Source organism: Rhea pennata, chromosome Z, assembly GCF_028389875.1.
Source record: "Rhea pennata isolate bPtePen1 chromosome Z, bPtePen1.pri, whole genome shotgun sequence".
Taxonomy (NCBI): Eukaryota; Metazoa; Chordata; class Aves; order Rheiformes; family Rheidae; genus Rhea; species Rhea pennata.
In genome coordinates this window covers 23,650,759-23,678,450 of record NC_084702.1, presented here as the reverse complement: position 1 = coordinate 23,678,450, position 27,692 = coordinate 23,650,759, and the positions used below count along the sequence as shown (strand labels likewise).

The following is a 27,692-nucleotide window of genomic DNA, read 5'->3' as shown; positions in this document are numbered from 1 at the left end:
TTTCAGTTTCTAGCTTCCTCAAAAACAGTAAATGGAAAGTGCTTGGAGGAAAGAGCAATGGACTTTTATTTTTTACTATGACTGCAAAATTATATAGTACGGTATAATTGCAGCAAAGAATCTATGACATTTTTATTATATACCACAGAAAAACCACAGTATTTAGTCTTGATATTGATATTTTTTGTTTGTATTGCATATTTAAAAACTTAAGAGTTTAACTGTTTAAACTCCTACCTACCACAATTAGCTTCTAAAGCTGCTAGTAAAAAAGTCCATCTTCTTCCTTCACTATTTAAATATTCTTCAGACCATTCTTATGGTGACATACTATAAAACAAAACACATCACAAGACAGGTCACAAATACCAGCCGATCTTTAGCTAAGATTAAGCTAAGGTAATACCAAGGAAGTATATGTGAACACTATTTAATAGCAAGTTACAATAAGATGAGCTTTTATTTTTTTTAGTACAGCTACTACTGTGATATGTCAGTGCCTCAAAGAAGAAACAGTAAGATATCACACCTTGTGTTTATGAAGGACTTCACCTTGAAAAAATAAGCTTTGCAGCATACTCTGCAGGTTATCATGTGCCAGTGATCCATCGGACCTAACAGATCACAAGGAGAAGGGAGTTTGACGTACCAGCGATGCTTTATTGTGAGTATCTTGCTGTCTCTCATACTCATCAGAGACACCAGCAAAAGTGCCTCAGCTGACTTTATTTCCACTGACAGAAATGAAAAAGGAAAACTAATGTAAAGGGTACTGGTGCCAAGTCATTAATTTAAACCCTGGAATTGCAAGCAGGAGCCTACATATTAAAAAAATGGAGGTAAGCCTTATTTTAACCTTTTTTGCCAAGCATTTGGGCTGCTGCAGTGGCTGGTGTGTGCAGCATGATTTGTAGCATAAGATACCTGTCTCCAGTAATCAGCTCAGAAATGAGGGTACTATTTGGCTTGTTACTGAGGTCACAAAAAAATCTCAATCACGAAAGAAGTCCAATTCCTTAATTTTACCTCTTTTTTTTTTTCTGTAAAACAAACACTCCTACGATCCGCACTATCTGCGGGTGTTTTTGGCAAGGGGTTTCATCTGCTTCACCGACAGATGGGAGAGGCAGGAGCTGCCAAAGCCTCCACTTCTTCCAAGCTCGGCAATACTACTGCTGCCTCCTCCAAAATTAGACTGGAAGCCCACTCGCTTCCCTCTCCCTGAGATACCTAGGAAACTGCTCTGTAATGGAAAGACAAAACAGAGCTGAAGAGATACCGCGGCCTCCTCGGCCTCTGGGGGCCCGGAGAGAAGGGCCTGGAAAACAGGAAGCCGAAGAAGGACAAGTGAGGTCGAAACGCTCTTGCTAATAAGCCTCAACACCAGCGGTGTGTCCGGAAGGAGGACGCCCGCGGCAAAGGAGCGCGTGGCGAGGCTGAGGCGAGGAGCCGCTGCCGCGGGGCGGTGGCGCCGCCGCCGCCTGTCGCCCCTCGCGCGGCCGAAGTCTCCCGCTTCCGCTGTTCGCAAGCGCTGGTGGGTCTGCGGCTACCGCTATCCTATTTAATTTAACCTTTTTATTCCTTCGGAGAGCTTCCTGGCGTGTACGCTCCAGGAGAGAGGCCCTTCTGCAGCTGTGGGAGAAGCACGAAAGAAAATGGCTGCCTGTATTCAGTGCAACGTGCCATCTCCGAATTCACCGGCTGCAGTAAATTTCCGGGGCCCTTCAACATTGCTCTGAGAAAAAAACAGCCAAAAAAAAAAAAGCAAAAGCAGTCCAAAGCCAGTTATTTTGCAAAGCAGTTGACAAATTTGTCACGCTTACATATTTTTCAAGCTGATTATAAATGAAGGTGTTTTATACTTACCATACAAATAGTTCTTTTGAATGTTGTACCTGAAAAACGCCTTTTATTTTCCATCACTGTGGTCATTAAAATTCCTGAAGTCTTCATGCATAATACAGAGGAAGTTTTCTCAAGCTAAATCTTTAAACTCTTACAGCTTTTTAGAAAAATATACGCATTTCATTAATTCAACAATTCATTATAAAAGACCACTATCAACTTTTTAATTTGAACAAGGGAAACAGAAGAAGAAATAGTATTGCTTTTCTCTGTTGATTTTCAATTTGTTGGTCCCGCTAGTATCAGAGTTTAGAAACATTTCTGGTTCTGAATATTAAGTTCCTGCTTCAATACCACAAAGCATCTTTGCAACAGTCTATTCCAGCTGCAGATACTTCACAAACCAGTAGAGGCAAAGATTAATGCTTTATGACACACGAAAGCCGCAATTACAAGCTTTCAGATGGTAAAAAGCATTCATTTCTGTCCCTAGCAGACCCTGAGCTGTCTCTGACCTTGTAACTTGCTCCGGGTGCGGGAATGCGCCTTTGCCCTTCCCCCCCCCCCCCCCCTCCCCGTCTGAGAGTAGCGAGTCACAGGCCTAAGACCATGGCAGTTTTCCCTGGAAATCTCTTGAAAATACATATGAGCATAGTAGACTAATGTAGCTAAAAAAAATAAATTCGTTTTCTTATCTGGGCTAATGGATGTATAAATAGGGGTAGGATGGAGACATGCTGAATCCAATTAATGTATTTTACAGGGTGGAAATTAAGGCTTTCTCATAGCGACTTGTGAAACAAACGGTTTGGTGGGGAAAAAGCGGGGGGGGGGAGAGAAAAAGAGGAGCCCTGGGAGCAATTTCGCCCGCGCTCCGCCACCCCGCGCCGCCACCCCGGGCCTGCACGGCCGCGAACGCCGCGCAGCCGCTTCACCGGAGCCGCTTCACCGCCGCCGCCGCGGAGGGATCCGGCGGCCGGGGCGGGGCCGGGGCGGCGGCGCGGGGGAGGAGGAAGATGGTGGCGGCGGCGGGCGGCGAGGCCGGCTGCAGGGCTGTGCGCGCCCCGCGGCGCTGCCTCCCCGGCCGGAGCCGCCCCGCGTGCTGAGGGGCCGGCGCGGACCCGCACCCAGGTGCGGAGCGGGCTGCGCGGGTGCGGGCGGCGCGGCGGGGCGCGGCGCGGGGGGGGGGGGGAGGGGGTTGACATGGCCGCCGCCGGGATGTGGGGCCGGGCCGGGCCGGGCGCCGCGGGTCTGTGTGTCCGCCGGCCGGCCCGTCCGTCTGTCCGTCCGCGGGCAGGGAAGGGCCGGAAAACGGCGTTAGCGCCGCATCCGCCCGCTGGGCTCCCGGGACGCGTCCCCGCGCCTGGATCCGCCGCGCCCCCCGGCTTTTCCGTGGGCTCCGGCGGACGCTCCGCTCCCGTGGCCGCCGCCGCTGGGCGGAGGGGCGCGGGGCGGGTCGCGGCCCGGTGTCAGGCTGAGAGGCGAAGGCGGCGGCGGCGCGCGCGTCCCGGCTGCCTTCTGGAAAGATCAGCGCTGGTGGGGGCACCCGGGGGGCGCCGCGCCCGCGGGGCGGCGGCCGCCGCGGCCTGCGCTGGAAAGGCGCAGCGCCGCGGTGCTTCCCGCTTCCGCGGCTGAGCCGGGCTGCGGAGTTGGCGTTTTCCCGGGGGCTGGTGCGCGCTGCGGGGTGGTGGTGGTCGTAGCTGCTGGGGGAGCGGGAGGCATGGATGCTTTCGCCTGACTCCGCATGCCCCGACAGCGAGCTGACGTGGGTGTGGGGCAGATCGGGCATGTAGCGTTTTTTCTCATCTTCGGTAGGCTTTGCCTTATGCCGGCTCGCAAGATCGTATCCGAGTGGCTGCGGTTCTGGTTCTGCTGTGTGGATGTGGCCTCTAGGTCCCGACCGGCTTGCCCTGGAAAATACTCCAATCGCAGTACTTCAGATCCTGCTGCATTGCTGTCCAAATCTGCGCTGGCTGACCCTGCCTCTGCAGCCTGGGGCTGAAACAAGCGTGTGATGAGTTATTTCCCCAGACTCTGGTGAGGACAAAGAATATATTCGTTTTTTAGGTGTTAAATTTTAGTGATATGCAGATAACTAGAAGTGAGGTGCATATTTATCTTTTGCTTTAATCTGAAGGGGGAGGGGAGGAAGACTGCTTGCTTGTTATTATTTTTAATTATAGTGATTCTAGTGGAGCACATACAGCCTCTCTCTTCTCATTTCAAAACACAGCTTTTATTCTTCAGTTTCTCAGCCCTTCAAACTTTGATGGGAGGTTATTGAAAATCTAAGAAATACTTTTTTTTTTTTTTTTTGTGTGTGACTTGTATTTTGACTGGAGGAAAACAGTTAACATGGAATTCTACTGTACCTGTGGTGCATTAGTGTATATTTATACTGACACATTAACTATCCAGTAAATAAGAACACGAGATCATGGGAAACTGCAAAACCAGCAAATTCAGCTTTCTACTGCCCTTTGGGAAGGGCTTTATGGATGTCTGTTGGGTAAAATGTAAAACAGAACTTGACTGAAAAAGAAGAAAAGCAGCTTGTGTTCACTGGAAAAGATTTAATCTGAATTTGAGAAATATACGAGCTTTGAGGCCATACTAGTTTTCAGATTGCTGGCTCTTCAAGGTTAATTGTATAGTATGAATCTTATAGTTCAGTGGTCTTGAGTTTTCTTGGATCTTTTTAGTTGTAGCTCGAAGCAATACATTTGGCTTGCATTAATCCATTGTCCTCCCTTAAAATAACAATAATGTTTTTCTGTCTATTATTCTGTATTCTAACAGATGCAAGGACAGTATTTGAGAAGCTTATTAAAATGAGAGTGTTCATAGATTGATCCTTTGACCATAAAATGGAAGAATGCTGCGAAAGTGATTTGGTATAGCTGGTTAGATAGAATAGTTTTGATGTGTTGGAGAGCAGGGAGAGAGACAAATACTTCCTAGTGTAACTTTAAGTATTGTAGTTACTTAATGTAAAATTATTTTCACTATTTTTCATGCTAACAGTATAATTTTAAACATTTGTATGTCATAAGTTGGTTAGTTCTTAGATTTTAGAAACAACATATTCCCAATTTTTTATTTGTTAAAGCTGTCCTCAAGTGTATTAAAATAATACAAAGTAATGCTTTGGGAGATATGGTGATGTAATGGATGCAGGAGGTGAAAATCTTGGCATAATCAACTGTGCCCTCGTTCTTCTGGGGCAGGGAGAGGGGGTATGAATATTTGAAGGTAGGTGTGAACATCTTATTTGCTGGATATGAATGTTAAGAATCCATAATGCTTCTAAATAAGAAAAATCTTGCTGCTGATTCGAGTAAAGTTTGTGGGACTCTATCCAGTAAAAAACATATTCAGAAGCTGGAATTCTTTGTTTTTGGGATCTGAATGAATTTTAGTTGGAGTTAATTTTAATTCCTTAACTATCCTCTGATTTTTTTGATATTATTTTAAGCCATAGTCATATACAATGTTTGTATTCTTAAATTAAAAGAAAGAAGTAAAAGCCTGCAGCGTGAGAATTAGGTGGGTCTTTGAGACATTGTTAACCTTCTGCTATTAGAAGCAATGCCTACTGCCACTGAAACTGGCATGAGAGGCAGGCAGGGAGGGAAAGAAATGATCAGCTTCTTGTTTTATATTTGAAATATGCCAACGTGCTAAGTCATTTACAGTGTTGCCTCGTTTTAGGTTTTATAAATGTGTCTTGATGTTTAGGGCAAACAAAATCAGGGAAATAGGTTAGTAAACCCAGAAATAACAACTGAGAAAATGTACACTGCATTTGTTCTGCAGTGTTACTGCGTTTGAGGTCAGGGTTAGAATCTAAAACTTAATGATCAGCTTTCTTTAAAAGTAGTTACATATTAAATTTTGAGCTCTTCGAGTTGACAAGGAAAATCAAACTTAGAGCTAAAACTTTTTAATTTGCATCTCTCTGCCTAGGTAGTTTAGACCAGGTTCAGATTCCCCCCCTGCCTTTGCGCATGAGTTGACTGCTGTTGGCTGCAGCTGTTCTGATTTTACACTAGATTACGCATGAGAAGAATTAGATGTTTTCTGTGTATCCCCTCTCAGAAAAAAGAGATGCTTCAGATAGTTTAATGTATGTTGTTTGTAGGCAGTGCAGCTTGGTTAACTGAGGCTTAATTTTAAGCAATATCCTATTACTTTAGTCAAACCTTCACGTTCTAGAACTGTATTTTTAAATGTAATTTTCTCATTTCACAGAAGCTGAAGATTTCTACATAGTGAGAGTTCTGATAAGCAGCTCTCTGCTCGTTTATTTCTAATAGGTTTTGTGTAATACATAGTGTATAGGGGTTAAAGATTTCTGAAAACAATGGGTTGATTGTTTTTGCTTCATAGTATTGATTGACTTGATAAACCAGCAGTGTGATAGTATTTTCCTATTTGTACTGCGTAAGACTGTGTTCTCCAAAAAAACTCTGTTTGTTGTTTTACTGAGAGGGCCTGGGGAGATATCCTCATTTGCTACTTCTATATATGCAGACATACAATAATGATAATATCTATCCTAATTCTTAGACTTCCTATAGATCCTATAAATACACATTGTGTATATATGTATGTATAAACAAGTATAATATAAATAAGCAAGCACAAGAACCGAAACAAAGAACAGTGTAATGGAAGAATACCAACTGCAGATGGCAGAAGATTTAGTAAAGGGTACTGTAGCTGAGTGGACATAGGATGATATTTTCAGTGAGACCCTCTCTGTTCATGAGAGTCCATCTTGACAGAAGGAGTGAAAAAGCAAGTGAAGTTTTTTTCCAAGGAGTCAATAGGGAGATGCTGCTGTCATTGCTGGGAAAATGGGGTCCAGGCCTCGCTATTTAAAGGGTTGCATTATGTTTACCTAGTCTACTTTGTTTGTTGCAGGGCTACATCCTACCAGGTATTTCCTGTACTGTGTTCTGTCTCATTTCAAATACCGAGTGGAAGAATAAATCTATATAAACAAATGTTTCTTGATAATTAGTGTGATTTTGTAAATAGAAAGGATGCTAGTGAAAGAAATGGAGTGGAAATATTTAAAACAGCATGGTAGAGATGTGGTTGGCCAGATGAGGAACTTCTGGTTTTGTTGTTGCCTAGCAAAAGGTAGAGGAGATGTTTTGTAGAATTTAGACCATGAACTCAGATTGTTTAAAAAGAAAAACCTTAGACATGTACCCTAATCCCCCATGCTGTCATCTGTTAATGGATTATCTATTTAGTCTGTACAATCTTGCTGATAAGACAGTGATTAAGCAATACATACATTATTTGTTTTATGAGCACATTAATAAAAATCAGTCTCTATAGGTCAAAGACCACCTTACCCCACAGATGAGGGAAGCATGACAGTAGAGAGTGGAAGACTTCCAGATAAAACCTGTGGGTAAATGTTATGCCAGATGAGCAACACATCCTTGAAGTTCTGACTAAATCCCTTTAAGTTGTAATTTGGTTTCTCAATAAGTTAAGCTCTTCTGAACCTTCAAGGCACGCTCTTCAAGTATTGAAAGCCTCCTTGGTGAATTTGATACTCAAACTTTGAACTCCAGAAGATGAGTACAGATCAGGAAAACACCAGGAAGCAGAGCTATGACGTTTAGTATGCCACCAAGCTCAGCTGAGGTATTACCCTAGATTAACTCACTATTACTTTATTTTTTTGTGCTCAGGATGTATACCGTGGCAAGAACTGCCAAGAACTGCTTTTCTGGGGTTGGGGAAGGGGTGAGGATTGAGGTAGTGGACTGAAATCTAGGAGATACAGGTTTGAGTCTCTGTATTGAGCTGGATAAATCCTTTGGTTTCTCTTATTTTGTCAGGTAGCAGAAAATGTTTCCGATTCCACTTTTGGTCCATTTATCTAATTTTTGGTCAATCAGAAGTTCTTCCTGACAATACCTTTTGCTAGAAAAGAAACACCTTTTGCTAGAAACTTGTTTGGCATTGAAGAGGGCAAGATGTTAAAAGTTGGGTAAAAGAAGATCATTTTAAGCAGAAATAAGAAAAAAATCACAACATTATGAAAATTTAAAAAATTAAATGATTGTGGTTTTTTTCTAACATATTTGGGATTTTTTTGACAATTTTTTTTTAACCCATTCTGATAAGAGTTGCAGTTTTTGCTGATAGTGTTACTGAATGCTAGTATAATGCCTATTCTGATGGAACTTTGGTCTTGTTAGAAATCTTGGTGCTTCTATAATATTATGTATACCTCTTCCTAGATCCAGTAAGTTTAAATCAGAAAACATAAAAAAAAAAAAAAAAAAAAAAAAAAGTAACATCTGAAAGAGTTTCAGTCACAGATGAGGGAAGAAGCGGATGGTATAAGTTCTTGGTCTAGGACTTCTGTAGGCTAAGGTAAAAAAATTTTGACTAACACTCTCTAGGCTTAAATCTGATGGATAGATGAGACCAGTTATGTTCTATGATATATTGTCTGACTGTGTGAATTTTAGGAGTGTAAATACTACCACTACTCTTGGATCAGGAAGTTGGCATATTTTGTGTGCATGCGTAGGGGAGCTGTGAGGGTTTTTTCCCTTTTTTTCCTTTTTTTCCCCCCTTTTTTTAAACACCTGTCTTAGACAAGCCTGGTTGGAAAGGATCCCTGAATGCCATCTGATCTAAACCCTGCTCAGATCAGGTGATTAAAACAAAAACTACACACTCAATATATGTAGGTCTTGAACTACTAATGCGTGAAATTCCCAAAACCAAACTTCTGCTTCTCTAATAGATTTCAAAAAATATCAAACAGCGTGCAAAAGGTTCTGGTGTACAATCTACCCAGTATGAAACATGACTGATAGAGGCAAGGTTTTCTCTGAACTATACGTGTATGTCTACAGGACTTATATATATATATATATATATACAGTAATTCATTTTACTGACTGCTGTTGGGGCAGATGGGAATGTTGCGACAGGGAGTGCGTGCTGTGTGAAGTGGCTGCCTTCTGGTGTGCTCTATTTTTAAATCCTTCTTACTGTATTCACTCCACTCAGGAAATCAGTGAAATAAGAGTATATTGGCTGTATTACCTTAGCTGGTAACTCAGTAATTTCTAAAAGGGAAAATTTTAGACTCTCAAAAGGAAGAAAAATAACCTTCAGAAGTGTAGAAAGCATTTTTGTATTAAATTACGCTGTAACAGTTTCAAAACTTGAGCACTAGTTTTAAAAAATGAAAGACTTGGTAAGCGGCTTTCCCAGTAATACATGTTATGCAGTTACCTTTTGGCTAATGAAGGAAATTTTCACTGATAATTTTATGGTTTTGATCTCTCCTAAAGTGAATTTAAAAAGTAGTGATTAAATAAAACATCCTTTGTAAAAACAGTCTGCAGTCTTGTAATCTCATTGTCTTTCAGTGGACATCTAAATACTCTGTATTTTCATTGTGTTTCTGATATCCACAGCTATTGTGTATTTTGTCTAAGAGTGATAAATAGGGATAAAGTCAGGTTCTCTTCTCTCTCAAGAATTATCTTACCTTGCTGATAAATGATTAATCCACTTACAAGATTGCTGTGACATCATTTGGATTCTGGCATGCTTAATTTTATTTCGTACCAACAAAATGAGCAAATCCCAAAGTCCTTGAAAGCGTCTTCCTACGGAAAAGTACTAAGACTTCGAGAAGAATGGGAGAACTGTTTGAACTTGCTGCATTCCCAACAATGAGTTGGGCATCAGTATGAGAGTACAACTTTGCTTTTAATAATAATGTTGATTCTGTAGTGACTTTAATGCATAGACTCTCTAGACTGTTGCCTTTTAACTATGATGACCTTGTGACAATTAGTCTGATTTCTTTCACCGTGGATTACTGTTCTGTACAATTCACAGTTTTAACTTTTTTTTTGTGTGCAGTACCTTTTGAGTTGCACCAGTTTCTGAATCAGCAGTTTTAATCTCAGTTGAAATTGACGCATACAGTGATTGGTTTCAGTAAATGTAAAACAAATTCAAAGTTGATCATGTTTTTTAGTTGTTTTGTAGAGAGGTTGCCTTTCATTGATAACTGTTGAATTGCTGATTTTTGTAGCTAACTCTGGCCATTAAAATGAATTCACTCTTGTTTTGTCGCTGGGAAGAGGCACTCAAAAGTTAAGTATCTTAACACACACTTAGATTTCTTTTCCTTTATTTAAGGATAATGTAAAAATTAAATGAGTTTATTTTGACTTAGGTCAAGCTGCTTTTGGATGTAAATTTAAATGTAATCAAGAGTACAGAAAACAGCTATGTTTCAGGAATTGCACTCATTTGGTTTTTTGATACACAATTCATCAAAATGTGCTCTGCCTACAAATCTAATTACCTAGTTAAAATGAACTAGTATTTCTAATTAGCTACTGATCTGATCGTTTCTGGTCAGTGATACAGGAATCAAGATGTCTTAGCCTCTTAAGCTTAATTTTGGTTTAAGAAATTTCTGGCTTCAGGGAAAGCCATGCAAAATGAAAATGATTACCCTCCCCCCCTTTTTTTATTTTTTAAACTTAATCAATTTCTGAACTCTGGAAAAACTAGTTATTGAACTGAATTCAGCTCTAGAGAAAAATACTCTTTGTGAAAATGCAGATCTACAGCTTTAAGGAGTTCACTATTTCAGCAAAATTCAATTCCAGAAAAAATAAATAGAATTGAAATGAATGAACCATTTAAAAATAGCCAATCCTCATTCTCTGCAGAAGAGAAGAATTGAAAAAATTGATTGTGAGGTAATGTGTATTAGCTATACATATCTGCTTTTTCCATATCTATGGAAAAAAATCGCATTCATGTATCACGTAGCTCTTGGGGTTATTGTAGATGACATGAAATGTTATCCTGTGTCTTTTGATACATCAGTTATGAGAATACCTGTGTTGCTGATATCTAGTTGTTAGTTTTTCATATCTAGGAAATCACAGAACATTTCCCAGAGGAGATCTGGTTCTCTGTCAAAATCCCCTTAGGATAATTTACCTACCTGATCTTTTGTGTGTGCTAGTTTAGTATCATTTTGAGCTAAATAACAATGTGGAAATGAGACTTTTCTATGAAAAGTATATATTAGAAATGCAATCGTAGCTTTTACACAGTTAATATTTATACAGTCCATTTTCAAAAAAATTATAGATTCTCTACTCTGAAAAATTACTACATTTTAGTGTTTCTCTAGGAATTAAAACTGCAACTGAAATACTAGGTTTTATGGACAGCATTTTTGTGCGTGAAGCATGGGTAGTTTTCATACATGACAGTAACTTTTTAGGGTAGAGGAAAAGGACAGGTAAGTTAACTATATGTTTTTCAGAATAAGTCATGGTTGTTATGTTTAAATACTATGTGTTCTGTGTTTAATTTTGCCAAGACATCATGCTAGAATCACTGTTAATTCTCAGAAGTTTCTTCTGCAACATTATATGTGCTTCTCTCTTCCCCCCCCCCCCCCCAATCTGAAAACCTTTTGCAAGGGCAAAAGTACAGTTGGCAGAAGTGGTACTAAGTAGGGAAAAATCAAATTGCTGAGGGACCTTCTTAAGATGGCAAATCTCCAGGAACCAAAATGGCTTCAGTAACAAACTCTCTTGAAACAGAGTAATTGGCCAGTTCCTTTCTGGAAGCTATTATGAAAAATTCCCAACAGTTTAATATTGAGGAGACTATAACTAAATCAGAGCTGATTTTTATAGTTACTTATCAGACAAGGGTATTTCTACATGATTTTTTCTGCCTTTTTTTTCTTCCTTTTTTTTTTTCCTCTGTAGCGTTTGTGTAAGTAAAAGTGTTCAGGTTATCTAATTTTATTAAAGAATAGATATGGTATATGTTGAAAGATAAGTGAAATACAATCACTGATGTAATTGAATGTAATCATAATAATTGAATTATTTTGATCCATTAAATTTCTTAGCAGAGATTTCCAGCAAATTCTTTTAAAATTTTCTGCCCATAAAATAGAAGAATTTAATATGTGAAGTAGCTTTATATCACATGGAAAGTCAAGAATAGAAGATAAAAGAATTATGGACTCCCACCACTGGAAAACTACTTTTTTGGCTATAATTCATAATGCTAACTCTATAGATTGTACAGCAGTGATTCATGCCAGCCTCATACGATCAAACGTGGAAGCATCAGACTGTCTTCCTTGTAATCTTTCCAGCTGGTGACATTACTTTAATACCCTGAGACACTGGAATTCATCTTATAGTATGGACTGCCTTCAGAAGGGAAGAAAAGGCTGTCTAGTGTGTTAATGTAACAGCAGTATATTCATTGTGTCCATGTTCGTTTCTTCAGCATCTCTATCCATGAAGATGCTGTCTTATTAAGCAAAGGCCTCAGAGGTATTTTGGATTTTTTTTTCTTCCAGTATATAACTGTATTGAAACCTGAGAAGTTCACAATTTAATTAGGATTCAAAGTGTTAAACTCTGTACACATATCTTCTAAAGAGTGGCCTCCACATGTATTATGGTGCAAGCTTATGTGCATTCATTAGACCCTCTCCAGATAACAGAATGGCATTAGTGGTAAGGTAAGGGTCCTTTTTTATTGAGGGAAAGCACTTTGTTTATTCAGAAAACAAGGACTGTTTAAGCTTCCTGTCGTAGAGCCTTGTGTCTTCAAATGGCAGAATCTATAGAATAATTTTTGCATCAGTGGACAGCTGAGATGCTTAAGGATGTGGACTATTCTTTCATAGTTATCTAGCACCAGAAATCAGATGGCCGAATAATGAGCAAGAGGTTACAGAGTTGAGATGAATAATTCATGGCTTTTTTTGTCATAGGAGGAAGAGGAAGGTTTTTTTCTTTTTTTTTTTTTTTTTTTTTTTTTTTTTTTTTTTTTGAGTCTGTTAAGGTGGTATTGAGGTTTTATTAATCAGATGAACAGCAATGAGTTGGACACAAAGCTGTTACCTTGTTTTGAAAATATCCTATTTATTCTTCAATTGTTAAGACTTAAAACGTAAAAAATCACACACACACCCACTTAATAACTAACCTTCTCCAAGTAGGTGCACATTTTGTGCCACCTGTTTAAATCTTTTTCTATCTTTAATTTAGTACAGGAATTCTGCTGCTTTATGTGTTTTTGCAATATCTAACACCGTTATTAATGGTGTAGTAAGATACAAACCCTAATGGCAGGTTTTTTATATTGGCTTTATAGAACTAAGAGCATATTGAATAGTGAGTATATCTGGTATAACTCACTGTTTTACCAGCTCTGAGTCACAATTCAGTAAAGTCTGCATAATTTTTCTGTGGGTTTTATTGTTCTTTATCTGGTATTTGTGGAAAGAGCAGATGCACTTGTAAGTAACACATTGTTGTCAGATCTTTCAAATCCATATGTGGTGAATGAAGTGTTGTGCTGTAAATTCAGTTACAATCATTTATCCTTAGTTTGAACAGAATAATCATATATCAGAATAATCAGTTGGCAATCAATGGAATAATCAGTGAAATCCTAAACAGTTTTAGGAAAGAGAACACTACTTGTAGGGAAGATAAATGCAAAATAGAGATCTCTTGCTTCAGTTCGGGTGGCAACCTGCAAGTAGGCCCCTAGCCCAGAAGTTCCCCATTGGTGTCACAAATGAAGAACAGACCCTGCTCCACTGTCATGTGCTGGAAACCAGGTCATATTTTGATCTGTCTGGATGCAGCATTTTACAGGTGGTATGAAGAGTTCTGTGTGAGCATAAAGGAAAGGATATGGGAAGAGGAATGGTTTATTTAATTCTTTTTTCCAAGAAAGGACAAATGAGAAAGTTCTTTCCAAGAATTTTTCTAAGAAAGGAAAAACTGGAATATTTAACATATGAAGAAGTGTCAGTCATCTGTTAAGCCAGTCTTAGGGAAACTGTGTGAGGTTGATGGCAGGGATAAGTTATTTAGAAAAAAAATCGAACTTGCCTGAAACTTCTCATTGTATAGAATATGTTCATCATCGTAAAAATAATGCTCTTCAGCACCACCAAGAAGCCCCACATATTCTGCAGCACAACAGTTTTGTGAATGGTTTCAAAATCAACACCAAATTTTACAATTAGTTTTGACCAAAATAATTGGAGCATTGATTACATTTTGGTAAGCAAGTAACTTTCAAAATAGGTTTTTCTGTGTTGGCACCTGTCACTGCTCTCTAAAAATTACATCACATTTGGAGAAGAAGAACGGGGAAGGGAAGTGACTTCATGTAACTGGAACACCTATCTGGTGCATTTTAATGTCACAGCATTGTAGTAATTTAAGTGATATTTATTGTTTAGTTGTACAATGCCAAATATATGATCAGGACTTTGCATAAAATATAGAATTATAGGAAAATATAGGAAGTCTAGAAAGTACCTGCTAGTAAATATTATGTATTCAGCCTTCTATAGTTTGACACTTGTTCACTGTTTTACTCTTATTTGTTAACTGAATCTTTTGAGGATACTCTTAAAATCCCATACCCATAGCTGTCTAAGATCAAAATTCATGGAATATGAACTTTTTTTTTTTTTTTTTTTTTTTTTTTCTGAAAGCAAGGAATCCCTCACAAGGTTTTCCACCATACTCTTTTTACTCAAAGGGCAATTCTTCTGGCTACAGTCCTGTCTAAAGAGAAAATGAACTGGTATATGTTAAGGTGCAAGGATCCCATGAAAATCTGGAAGCTGCTTTCTACGGAGGAGAGGCTAAAACCGTAGAGGTTTAGTTGTCTTGTTTTATTGCTCATTAGTAGAAAATATCATTGTGTGAGATGCTTTCCCAGCACCTCTGGTATCTGAGTTCTCTTTAAATAGCTCCCAGGTGTGTTTGTGCTGATATTTATAGTTTATCAAGCACTGACACAGAGAACTGAGGAGATTTTTGTCACGTTTGCTTCTGATGTGTTTGAGTGTCAGAAGTGAAAACTGAGCAAAAAAGTACGTATTTCGTGCTGGCATAGGTGTTATTAATGCCAGGTTTTCTCTGGGGACTGAGAATGGCAAGTGGTGCTTTTATTGGTATTTACAAGATTACCTTCACATTCACACTTAAGTCTCACACCCAGGTGCTGGACAGGTACTTCCTGTGTGCTTGTTATGAGATTATTGGCTTTGTTTTCTGTCCCCATCTGAAGCATGTGAGAATTACATTCCTTCTTGTAGGCACAGTGCTGTAGTCCTTCAATTTCATCTGCCTGTGAAGTGTCCTTGTGACAAGGGTTGGAAAGTAAACTTATATGTATCTTTTATTTTGCATCTACTGTATCTCTTCTAGTTTTGCAGTGGGTACAGTGTATTTTAAATGCCTTGAAATTGTATATGGTGATCCTTTTCTCACCCATCTGTATCTGGTCTGTAAATTACATTATCATTTCCACTTTTTCATTTTTTCTCCAGTGAGGCTAATTCTTCGTCCTAACTGTAGCCCTGTTCATGAGTTCTTGGTGCATGTATGTGACATATAACACAAGGCGGGGAGGGGGAAGGAAGGCGAATTTTTTTCTGCTAGGGATTACAGAAGATCTGATGAACCTGTGGAGGACACATGTCAAGAGAGTGTACATTTAATCTGGGAACATACGTTTCAGAAAAATGACTTTATCTGTTGGAAACTGTAGGATAATCCTGGACTAGGTTAATGAGATAATCTTAGAGCTTTAAGACTGGCAGAGTCTTCACTATTGTGATAGAAAGCTTCACGGACCACAGTTTGGATCCAGTGGCCTAGAGGATCTAAATAAGCCTTTGTCTCTTTGTACTAAAGACTTGGCAGCTACTGTACATAGCTTTCATATTGCAAACTAAAGGTAAGCCTTTCCATTCTCAGTGACCATAATGAATTTACTGTCAAAGAAATCAAACTTTCTAAATTTTGGGTTTTTTAAAAAATAATGATGAATAAATATAATATTAAGATGCTCTTTGTGCATACTTAGGGTAAGATAGTGTTTGCTTTTTCTGTATGTCACTAATAAAGATGCTCAGTGATTTTCAGACACAGAAGATTTCATTGTGACAAATGTGGACACAGTTTCTCTTGTCACTGCACAGTAAGTACATGGTAATTTTGTAGTGCTTGATTAGAAAGCAAGATAACTGTATTGTTGCTGTTGTGATTGTGCAACTGCTTTGTACAGAGGTTTGTGTGTTTTTATTGATTTACTAGGGACAGATGCATTCCTGGATTGCAGAAGTGAACTCTTTCATTGCTTTTCTCTGCAGAGTTTGCACTGGCAGGAACAGAATGATGGTCATTTGGGGCAGAAACTGGGTTATTATTCTTCCCTGTGAAAATAACATTTTATTTTAATATTTAGAAACCTTTTTCTAAATAACAGGTAAACGTTAGATAGTAAGTGGGTGTATATACTCTTTATATGCCATTTTTATAATTTTTACATTGGTTCTGTATAAATAGATTTTATATCAGCTTTTCTTTTGTATTTTGACAACTGATAGCTATTGTCATAAGCCTTTTTTTCCATCTGTCATCTTTATTTTTCTTTCCATTTTGGAGATTGTGTTGAGGTCTCTCAGTATCCTGGAAGGTGATCTGTTGACTCGATCCAATGTTCTGAACATTTACCTATTTTTAAGGACTGCCAAGAGCTGTTTTGTTGCTTGCCTACTTACCACAACTTCTGCTGAATCAACTAGCTAAACTCAAGGTGAATTAGTAACTGCAAAGGAAGGAAAGGTGAATTAATAGGATTCAGAAACAAGAACAAACACTCCCCCATTAGTTTCTAGTCAAGCAATTTGCAAACCAGTTGTATGAAAAACCCCTTTTCTAAATTTTTGTAAAGTGACACTATAATATTGCCATACGCTCTGGAAAATTGCCCACCTTGTTCTTTCTCTTTCTCAACATGGACTGGAGAACCTCTTTTGGTCGTCTTGGACTCCTGAAGAATGATCTAAAGTTTCTTATTACTATACTGTTTAGGGATCAGCTTCATAGATAACCCTTTGTGAATGTACCTTCCAGGTAACCTAGATTTACCCCTTCCGTAGAAGAGTGAAAGTTAGTTGTAACATCAATAAAAAAAAAAAAACTCTTTCAATTCAGACGTGAGAAGTCCATGTTAAGTGCAATTTTGATGATCTCTTTGTGAGAAAAAGATTATGCTCTTAGAATGTTTTGACTTGACAGAACTGAGGCAGCAAGGAGTACAGGGACTGAGTTAACAGTAATATATGAATCGTAGGTAAGTTTCCAGTCTTAGAGCTTAACCTTCTATTAATGTTTTTCACTTTAAAAGAAGCTAAAAACTTTGATCTTTGCCTTAGTTGTGTGTCCCTTACAATATGAGGGTTTGTTTTGGAATATGACAAAGATGTTCAAAGAGTAGGGATGATTCTTAAAAATTGGAGAAGAGCATATTGTTATTTCTGTTTTGTTAATAAAGGGAAGGAATTTTACTTCCTAACTGATAAGTCAGACATCCCTCTGATAAAAGTAAATCTATATTGGTAAATCTAGAAGTCTACTAGATGATCATAGTGTAATTACATGAGATAATAGTCTGTAGTGATCTTTTTATTCCTATGAAGGTCAGTGGAATGCTTCTGTCAAGTGTGTGCTGTACCAAGGAGTCTATCTCTGGAACTGCAGACATGATCTCATTTGTACTACTTGCCTTTCCTCTTTAAATAATACAGAGAAAGTAAAATTTGTAGGAAAAAAATCCAAATTTTAGGGATTAGTGAGTAACAGAGAGAGCCTAATTCAAGCTGGATAAAGAGAGGTTAAAAGGAAACATAGTAACATTGTGCAAGTACCTTTAATGAAATAATGTCCAGGGTGGAAGGCAGTTGATTACATTTTCAAAAGTGATAAAACAGGGAAGGATGCTCTGAAGATAAAGGTGTTGAAAAATCTTACTGAACTTCAGGAGAAGTTGTGATATTAATGCCGAATTAATTGATGCACTACATTATGATGGGAAATGATTTCTAGGGTTCAAAGGAGTCAGTGTAGATGAGTAAAGAGTTTTGTAGGTCCTGTGATCTTGACTGTTAGAGTATTTTCCTTGCAAAGGAAGTACCATTTCTAGCAGAAGTCTCTGATTGCTGCTGCTGGTTGTCATAAGAAGGTGATGTGTGTTTCTACGTGAACTTGTTTTCATTGAAAATACAGAGTAATTATGGCTGCTAGATACTTTGAGCCAGCTTGGTTTTTCTTCTCTATTCCTTCACTCCTGGTGGTTCTGTAATAAACCTGAGGAATCCTTCTGTCGCTTGTTGCGGCATGCTCATAAAACATAGCACTGTGGTAACCGCTTTTTAGTGATTTAAGATTGAGTAACACTATCTCTGGATACTGTTGCTGTCTGTTTAGTCATCCTGAATTTTATGGTGTTCTTTCTAGTGAACCCACATTTACACTTTTTACTCATCATCAGCGTGCGACACAGGAGATGCTGCCTGTTGAGCAATCACAGCCCTTACTTGTCCAAAATCTAAAAACAGTAACTAGTCATTGAGCCCAGCTCTGTTGGATGGTGAGGTTTGCATTACAAAAGGTCTGATTGCTGCTGCATAGGACTACTGTTGTGGCTTCAGTGCTGCTCTGAATGGAGAAGATTATTGTGCAGCATGTCGCTGAATTGACTAATTCCCTGGATATACTAAAAATTGAATGATCTATGTTTTTGCTTGAAAATATTTAATAATCTAAGACATCTTAAATACAGTTTCTTCTTCCTTTCCTCCCTCAACTTTTTTACTAAAGATGATCCTGATTTTCGAGTTAGAGCTGAAGAAACATACAATCTGCAGTTAAGCAGCATCTATTGGAGATATGTAGCAGAAAAAAATGTAAACAAAATGACAAAATATATCCTTTTTTCCTGCTTTTCAAAATGATGAAATCTGTTGATTTGCCAGACTTTTTCAAAATTTTAGAATTGGTGCAGCAATGAAGTTTGCTTCCCTTTATTGCAAGTATTGGAGTGATTTTCAAGGAGTGGAGAAGGTAACTGCACCTGCTTAGCCACATGGCAGGGATTGACTCTCCAGTGAGGTGACCAGAAAGACTGTTGCAGTGATGGTTTTTGATGTGGAAACCTTCTCACTGAAGCAGACTTACCCGCTGTATCGATGATACGTCTTTCAGCTGTACTTCCTGACTGCCATACGTTTCCTGCATTGTGGTAATCATTTGCGTTTTAAGACACACTGTAGTTTTTGTGACCTAAATTTTGGTGTGAACACAGTGGAAATTTCCAATTTAGAGGTTGACTCAGGTGCAGCGTTTGCGTCTTCTTGGACCATACGAAGCTTTAGATTAATGATGCCTTTATTTCATTTATTAGAAAATATGAAATTAAATGACTTCCCTGCCTGATGGCCAAGGCTTGTTAATGTTCTTAAGGCAATTTGCAGACTTTTTTGACTTCCAGCTAAACTCACTGAAGCTTGTGCAAAAATTTACTTTAATATGTGTCATGTGCGAAGTGATAGACTGCAGTGTTTCTGTCCTTGTAGAAGAGAAAAAAATTAAGATGACATTGCTGTTTTAATCTTGAGAGAGTAAGGATAGAAGTAATGGATTGATAATCCTCTTTAGATGTTGGAGATTACCTTTTTTATTTAAAGTAACACTTAGATTATTTTGATTCTCATTATGCAGTGTACTTCTGTTTACATTTTCACTAATTGCTTGCTCTAGAAAAGCTCCTAGAAATGCCCCACTGAGTTCAGTGTATTAGCATTTTCAGAGCAATGAATAGACCAATAGAGCACAACATTGTGGAAGTTACGAATAGCAGCTGAGACCACGCTTTTTAGCACTGACGTCCAAAATCACTGAAGTGAAAATTAGTGAAAGTGAGGGGTATTATCAACAGCATTATTTCTGAATTTAGCTAAATATTCCTAAGTGGAATTTTCTTCACAGTGATTCCATGATTACAAATCTTTGGGAATTTGCTGAAGTATCTCAGTAGAAAATAGAAAAGGACTGAGAAGCTGAAAGATCCTTTGACTTTGCAGCTCTTCTCATCTACTTTTAAGATTATTATCTAAGTCCCAGACAATAATTTGGAGTTAGTAAAGTTGTATATCTGCAACTGCCATATTAACAGGCAGGAGCTGTTATTCATGTGCTCTTAAAATTTCTTCAGTACATGCCTTGTTAGCTGTAGAACAACTCTGTGGTGGGGTGAGAAAGTCACTCCTAGTGATTTCTCACTTGCCTTAGAAAGGTAATAAACCCCCAGATTCACTTAAGAAAAAATGATGTTCGTTGCTGGGGACACCTTATGTAAATCATTGCTCATGGCAGTTGACTCAAGGCTATACAGAATTTTGTGGAGGTGCACTGATACAGAATCAACTTGGGGCTGACACCTAGTGTTTATTCCATGGTCTTTGTTTGCAACTATCAGAAGCCTTACTTGGGAACTTAACTGACATGGCACTGAGGCTTTGTGCACATCTCTGAGGAATATTCCCATTTTCTGTTTGGAAGCAGTTTTGCTTTTTAAGTTTCTGCATTTCTTTTCCTACTGTCCTCAAGCATAATCTGTTTAAGTAACGCTTTGTTCATTCATATTGGAAACTGTATAGTATGCTCATTTCGTACTTGCACCTTCTTAAATCCAGGATTACTCAGTTGATTAATCAGCTTGTGCACTGAATATTTGTGTTGAAGTTACTAAGAAAAAGATGTTACCTGTAGCCATCTGCGCTTATGATTAATTTTAGATACTAATCTATTTATTTGAAACTACAACCTAAGGTGCAGAACATAAGTGTGAGCAGTTGATGAACTTACTAGCAAAGATAACTTTTTCTGTTCTGTACACTTGCCTGTAGCTGGGGAAAAAGTCCGTCTGAAGATATCTTTAAGAGAAAAAACATGCTGAGTAAGTAGACTGCTTTCTCAGTAGTACTATTTTCCAAATCTTTCAGTAGGCTTCATGTGGCAAAATTACTTTATTAGTGTTCTCTCTCTCCTCCTCGTATAGATAATTTTGATTCTGTTCTTGCTGGGAGTCAGTGAATTTTGCTATTGATTTTTGTGTTGGGCAATATAATTTAAACCACACACACTAATTGGTTGATTTGGATTCTGGGAAGGTGTTTTAATACAACTTTGATATTTATAAGGTATTTTATTTAGGAGCAGCTGAAGGCTGTTCTCTTCTAAATTACAGGCTTATGAAGCTTCAGGAAATTCAGAAAGTATTACTACTTAGCTGTATCAGATTTATGAGGAGGTAAATGGGATGAAAAGTATGTTCTAAATCAAAAGTTATATACTAATTTCCACCTAAAAGACTATGAGATGTTTTAAATTGCCTCCCTTTAACAATGAGGGTGTGTTTCTTCGGGTGATGTGGAGAACCTTCTGAAAGCACTTAGTTATTGGTTTGTTTATTTCCAAGTCTCTACACAATTTAGTCAGTGGTTTTGAGAATATAAATACCATGAGAGAGACTCTCTTGTGAGAGATTCTCAGCTCATTTGTCCATATTGACAGAAGGTATAGATCAATATAAAAGCTATTAATGAAATCCCACGTTTGCTTTTTGGATGGAAGGGGTTCTGTTTAGCCTTGTTTTCTGTCTGTATTTTTAACTTCTTGAAAAAGATGGGAGATGGGATACTGCCATTTCAAGGAAGTGTCACTTCTAGATCTGAATTTTTATATTTCCTGAGAAGTGCTTGTACGCAGTTATTCCTATATTTAACCTTTTGCTTTCTAAAACAAACATCTGTCTTATTTGATAGTATTGCCAGAACTAAGCAAAGTTCAACAGGCAGATGGCAAAATTTAGAAGAAACTAGTCAGAGTGAAGCCAGGCAGGAAGATAATTTATAAAAGAAATGATTGCTAGGTAAGTGAATTCCGTACACTGGGAAGGAGTGAAACTTTTCAATAGTGTGGTGTTTGGACATTTTTGTAGAATCTCTTAAAACTTTGATTGGTAAGACTGTAGTAGACAAATGGAACATCTTCTCTTGAGTAATTGGTTCATTGACTGTTCCTGCCCTGGGTACCCTCCACTGGTCTCTGTTTTACCCAGTTTAAAATTTGCCTTAACCTTAAAGCCTTCTTCTTTCATGTTCATTGGTATAAATGGAAGCAGCAGGCTGGCTGGACTACTCACTTCCACAGTACTGTTGGTCTGTGTTTGGAGGTGATGGAATCTGAATTTAGCAAACTTAACACAAGAGCGTCTGGCTGTAGCTTTGCTTAGAGGATGGGAGTAAAATACGGCTCTTCATTTTCTTTTTGATAACTAGGAACTGAAAATCAGCAAAATAATACTATTTAATGAAGTTTGTTGTCTGTATTTTTTTGACATGCATTAAGTTGTATTTAAAAAGTTATATATACAGTTACATGTATGTGATATGTTGCATAGCATATGTGATAGCTTCTCCAACAAACTGCTTAAACATAGCTTTTATCTTTATTCATTGCAGGGACCTCTTTCTTGCAGTTATCAGTGAACATTTTTTTTGCATTGGTTTATTTGGGTCTGATGTGACTTTGAAAAGCTTTGAAAAGCTAATGTTATGTGAAGTATAGAACTTGTATTCATGTATCTAAAAGTAGATTAAAAATGTCATGCTTTTAAAGAAGAATTTACTTTGTAATTCTGAGTTGGTTATATTGCAGCTCATGACTTATTTTTTCTTACTTCTCTTTTTCTTTTACACAGATGCTTCAGCTGTAATTAATTGAATCAAGAATTGTTGAAGACTCTTACAAAACTTAAATTTTGTCCTCTTTTAGTTTCGATTCTTTCATTTTGCAGTTGTAGTAATGATTTATAAAAGAATCTTGCAGTTAATAGTAATAGTTTTGTTTGCACGAATAACTTTTTGCAAATGAACTTAGGGATAATAATTGCTGTTACCTTAGAAGAAATATAGAGCTTGATCATCACACTTAGGCTTGTTTGAAACTTTTTCTTCTGACATTTTTCAACAGAAAATTTGAAATATTTTTTGAATCCCTACCATCAGTAGTGATCATGTATCTACCAACTGCTACATAATCCAAAATACTGGACTGTGGAGAACAAAACTCGTATGTTGCTCAATTGAATATAGTTTTTCTCTACAAATGGCTTATTTAGTAAATTGCTTTTTCACTCCTGTGAAACAGAACTTAAATTGTCAGAATGAATGTATTAGTGTAACTTATTAAGAAAGAGATTTGATTTTAGGTTCTTGTATTTTGGTTTCTGTCTGGATGTTTTAGAGGCTGTTCAAATTGGCAGGTAAAAATAAAGTGGACAACAGTTATTCTAGGCATTATGATATAACTTTTGCATTTCTTGCCAAGATTTTTATCCACCCTAGAATAATAAGCCAGCACAATTTCTCCATAGTTATCATTTTCCTAAAATAGGTGACATTTTCAGCTCTATGTGGCTGATTACTCAGATAGGTAAACTAGGAAAGGAAACTTTAATGTTGTCTATTCAGAGATTTTACAAGAGGTAGAAATTTTAACTTTGAAATCATGTATCCCTTCGGTACGGACTTTTTGACTTTCTTCTGCCTTATCTTTTGAGTTTTCAGATCTATGTGAGAACTGTATAAAGTACTCTGATATTTGTTTACAAATGAGGAGATTAAGGGCAGACTTTAAGACTTTGATTATTCTTCCCTTCTCTTTCTCTTACTTGTGTGATTTTGGTTTATATGACCACTTCAAACAGCAAGAAGGCTGGAATTCAATTTTTTTAATCCCAGTAGTGTCAAATATCCTTGTCCAGACAGCATGGAGAGAAGAGATTGCTTCTGCAAATGTTACTCACTTCGATGAACTCTTCCGTATTGGAAAATAAGCAGTTACTACTGAGCCTAGTTGCATTTTTTTCCTTAGGCAATGTGAAGCCTTGCCCATAAGACTTTGTTAATTTGTTCTCTTCTACCTTTTGAAAAAGATAATACAGTGAGTGACCTGGTATAAATTTGTAATTCTACTTACTGAGGCAGTGTTGTTTCAGGGCTGTGACTGTTTTAATGATAGATTATCTTCTTTCTATTTCTTTCTATGTTTTTGGGTGTTCTTCTGGTTAAGTGTGAGGTATGTAAGTATCTTTGTTCTGGAAGCTGAGTAGTTTTTGGTGGTTTTTTATTTAGTATTTTTCTTCTCTTTGGAATCAAGTTTCCTGTTGTGCTTCTAGTGGTCTAGTCATATTTTTCAGGGGTGGTGGGAAAGAGGCTCAGTGAATTATGCTTATGCATCCTATGGGAATAGGATGCATTTTAGTTTAACTCAAAAGAGTTAGGCTAAAAGGAGTGTTACTGCTCCAGAGGCAATTAAAAAAAAAAAAAAAAAGATGCAAAACCGTGAAGGATTCTGGCCTAAATGCTACTGTTTGCTGGTTTGCTACTGTTGACTGGTTCACACCTGGGGCTGGTATCTTTATTTTAGTAGCTCTGAAGAGAATTACTTGCTTAAATTTATGGCGCAATAACCTGAAGTGTTCACAGAATAAATGGAGCTCATCTCCATTACTATGCCATTTTACTGGTATTTTAGTATCTCTTGATTCCTTCCTTCCGTTATTTTTTCTTTTGTACTGTTTAGATTTCATATGTAATCTGTGGCACACAATGTAAGAACAATATATCTGTTTTGGAGAACACCAGCAACTTTGTCAGTATTGTGCCTGGTGATTTCCCATTTATAGTTTAGATGCTGAGCTGAAGTCTTAGGGCATATACCCAGTGGGATTCTGAAAAGGGGGGAGATGTTTGCAGTATATGATTTTAGGTGGTGGTTGTAAACTCAGTATTTTTATAGCTTTTTGTATACTAATGTTTTAAACTTGTAATTTGTATTCTATTTAATGAATACTTGCTGTCTCCCATGTTGGTTAGAACATGTAGCATATCTGAACTTCCCCTTTACCCAGGTAAACAGTGGGTGGAGTGGAAGGGGTCTAACCTTCACATTTTTAAGCTAAATTACATGTGTTGAGCCTCTGTCTTTCAGAATCTGAAGCCTTTGCAGTTGTCTGTATAGGAAGCATTTTTACCTGAGAAGGTAGTATGTGGCTGGTAGAGTAGTATTCTGACAAGCTTTGATTTATGGTGGAATGTGGACTGGGTGAGGATGTGTTTATTCTGTGAGCTATAATTATAACTTGTTTCGTGCCTGTCTTTTAAATGCAAGTTCTGTGATGCAATTTAAAATAGAGTAGATGTTTGCAAATTAATAATGTCAAACCTCTAAATGAAGCTTGAAATAATTTGTTTTGCAGACTAATGTTGCTGTTGCACGCTTTCCCAGGTTCCGTCTCCTGAGACCTGCTTTGCTCTCCCTTTCTTTTTCCTGAATGATACTACACTAAAGAAAGTGTCCAAGATAATTCCTAAAGGAAGTGAGGAGTTTTGAAAGAGATTGATTTGGTGCAAAGCACTGTCAGATCTCAAGTAATAGAAATTGAGTAATATTGTCATGTCACAAATAGAACAGTATGCCTGACAGAACATAAATGGAAATTGCTTTTGCAGGGAGAGAGAGTGAATTGCATTATTTTGGGTACTGTTTTGCAGATATAATCTACAGATCTGTTCTGCGCAGATTCTTATTCTGTGGCAGTCTCTGTGGTATTACAGAGAGCCTCAGTACAAATTAACAGGCAATGTAATTAGTTTATCTTGGCTTTTCTGTATTTTGAATTTTAATCTAAATTGTACCTTGGGACATCTTGCTGTCCAATGTTGTATAAAGTTGCTAGAGGTTTTAGAAGGAATAGTATAGTAGAATTTTTGAAAATGTTTCAATTTGGAATTCAGTTTCTTGCATACTACAGAAACAAGACAATAAAAGAAGATAAATGTTTTAAAGCAAAACAAATAAAGTGAATGACTACTAGAAATGAACAATTAGGAGTTATTTTGGTTGAGATACCATATTTACATCTTTTTCTGGGTGATTAGTGACTATGCAGAAGTCATCTATACTGCCAGTGTTCCAGAGCCAAGTCTTAGAGAGTGGCCTTGCAAGTCCTGCCAGAATATCATCTTTGAAAGTTTGTGGAGACTTGGGAAAGTCCCCCATGACTGCAGAAAGGCAAATACTGCATCTGTCCTCAGAAAAAGGGCAAAAGTGTCTAGGGAACTATAGGCCTGTTAGCCTCACTTCAGTCTGTGAGAAAATCATGGAGCAAGTCCTTTTGGAGCACATTTCAGGACACGTAAGGGAGAGATGGTGACTGGGAACAGTGCACATGGATTTCAAGGGTAGATGAAGCCTGATGGGGAGGGGTTTGAGGAGACACTACTCGGCTTGGCACAGCTCACATATCAACAGAGCCTGGTCAAATGGCATGGAGGGGGGAAGCAAGAGAGTTTGACATCCAGAGAAATTTTTTCCCCCAAGGACAACCAACAGCAATGAAACAGGTTTTATTGCCTCCATCCCTAGAGGTTTTGAGGCCCCAGCTGGATATAGCAACCCTAGTCTGACCCTGCTTTGGGCAAGAGGTTGGACTAGAGACCTTCTGCAGTCCCCTCCAAATTGAATTTCCTGTTGCTTATGTCAGTGACTACGTTGTCTTGCATGGTGATGACTGAATCAAGTGTGGAAGGTGACTAGACGAAATTCTGTGGGAGTGCTCAGAACACGATCACTGATGTCTACCCTCATCGCCAAAACAGGAGCCCTGCTTTCCTCTGAACTGCTACTCTGGCTAAGTTTGAACTCTCCTCTTCCTGCCTCCCGATCCTTCATATGGTTTTTATTGTCTTAATGTTTTTCCAGTTGATATTTTTCAAGAAGAGAATTAAATAACTCCTGTGATCCTATACTGTGCTCTGAAATGTCTTGAAAAAATACTTTGACATGATTAGTTGATCAATAAGTATCAGTTTCTTTTACATCAAAAAAACAACTATTATTCAAAGAGATTTAGACTGAAGTATGAGGAATTTTTGGCCTGAGATGTTTGAAAAATTTTTCTAAATAGAAGCCCTATAATGATCAAAATTTACAAAGTACTTGGACTGCTGAAATGGTGGTCTGAGCATTTGAGGGGCCATGCTGTACTTGGTAAGTAAGTTTAAAATATTAATGCATCTCTGAGTTCACTAGTGCTATTTATGGATCACAGTGTTCTCACTTTTACTGGGCATAAATGCCAGGGTTTTGTTAGCAGGGGACTGCAAAGGCGCCCTGTGTGGGAGGGGGCCGTGAACTGCTCTGAGCAAGCCGCAGCCACTTCCAGCCTGCTCTGAAACAGATGAAAACAAGCCATGGAGTGCCAAAACCTCCGCAGGTCGGAGGGGCACCTAGCACCTCTGCTGCAGCGTATTGAAGAGAGAGCGGCCCCTGCGAGGAGGAGGCGAAAGCGGGGAGATGTGTGGGAGGTGACCTTGCTGGAGGGAGGGCTGGAGGCGCATACTGGAAAGGAGTTGCTCAGCCCCCTGTCATGGACACCCCCAGGGCTGCAGCTGTGGGCGTCCCATGTGGAGCAGTAGAGATGGGTAAGGAGCATGCAGAGGGAAATAACTGAGAAGTAAGGAGATGCATACAGAAACCATTACACGCTGACTCCATCCTCCTGCAGAGCCAGCTGCATCCTCGGGGAAACTGGCGGGGGGGGAGGGGAGAGGGCAGTAAGTGTGAGGCAGTGAAAATGAGAGGAGTTGATGTGAAGAAGTGGGGAGGAGGGAGATACTCGACTGAAGTAAAGTCTGGAGGGAGAGGAAAGGTGTTTGTTTAATTGTTTATGTTTTTCTTTTTTCAATACCTGAATCAGTAATCAGTGGTTTATCTGAATTGACATAAGTTAAATTAGGTAAAATTCCTCAAGTCAAGACTGTTGTGCCTTTGACAGTG

General features: G+C 38.4%; 1 protein-coding gene across 5 annotated transcripts in view; it reads left to right on the top strand.

The window, feature by feature from the left end:
- Nucleotides 1–2,863: 2,863 nt before the first annotated feature.
- APBA1 (amyloid beta precursor protein binding family A member 1) overlaps nucleotides 2,864–27,692 on the top strand; it is a 93,151-nt gene continuing 68,322 nt past the window's right edge. For all 5 annotated transcript variants that reach the window (XM_062600379.1, XM_062600380.1, XM_062600377.1 and 2 more), the window contains exons 1-2: nucleotides 2,864–2,976; nucleotides 3,661–3,882. The gene's annotated coding sequence lies outside the window, so the exon portion shown is untranslated. The remainder of the gene's footprint in view (nucleotides 2,977–3,660; nucleotides 3,883–27,692) is intronic.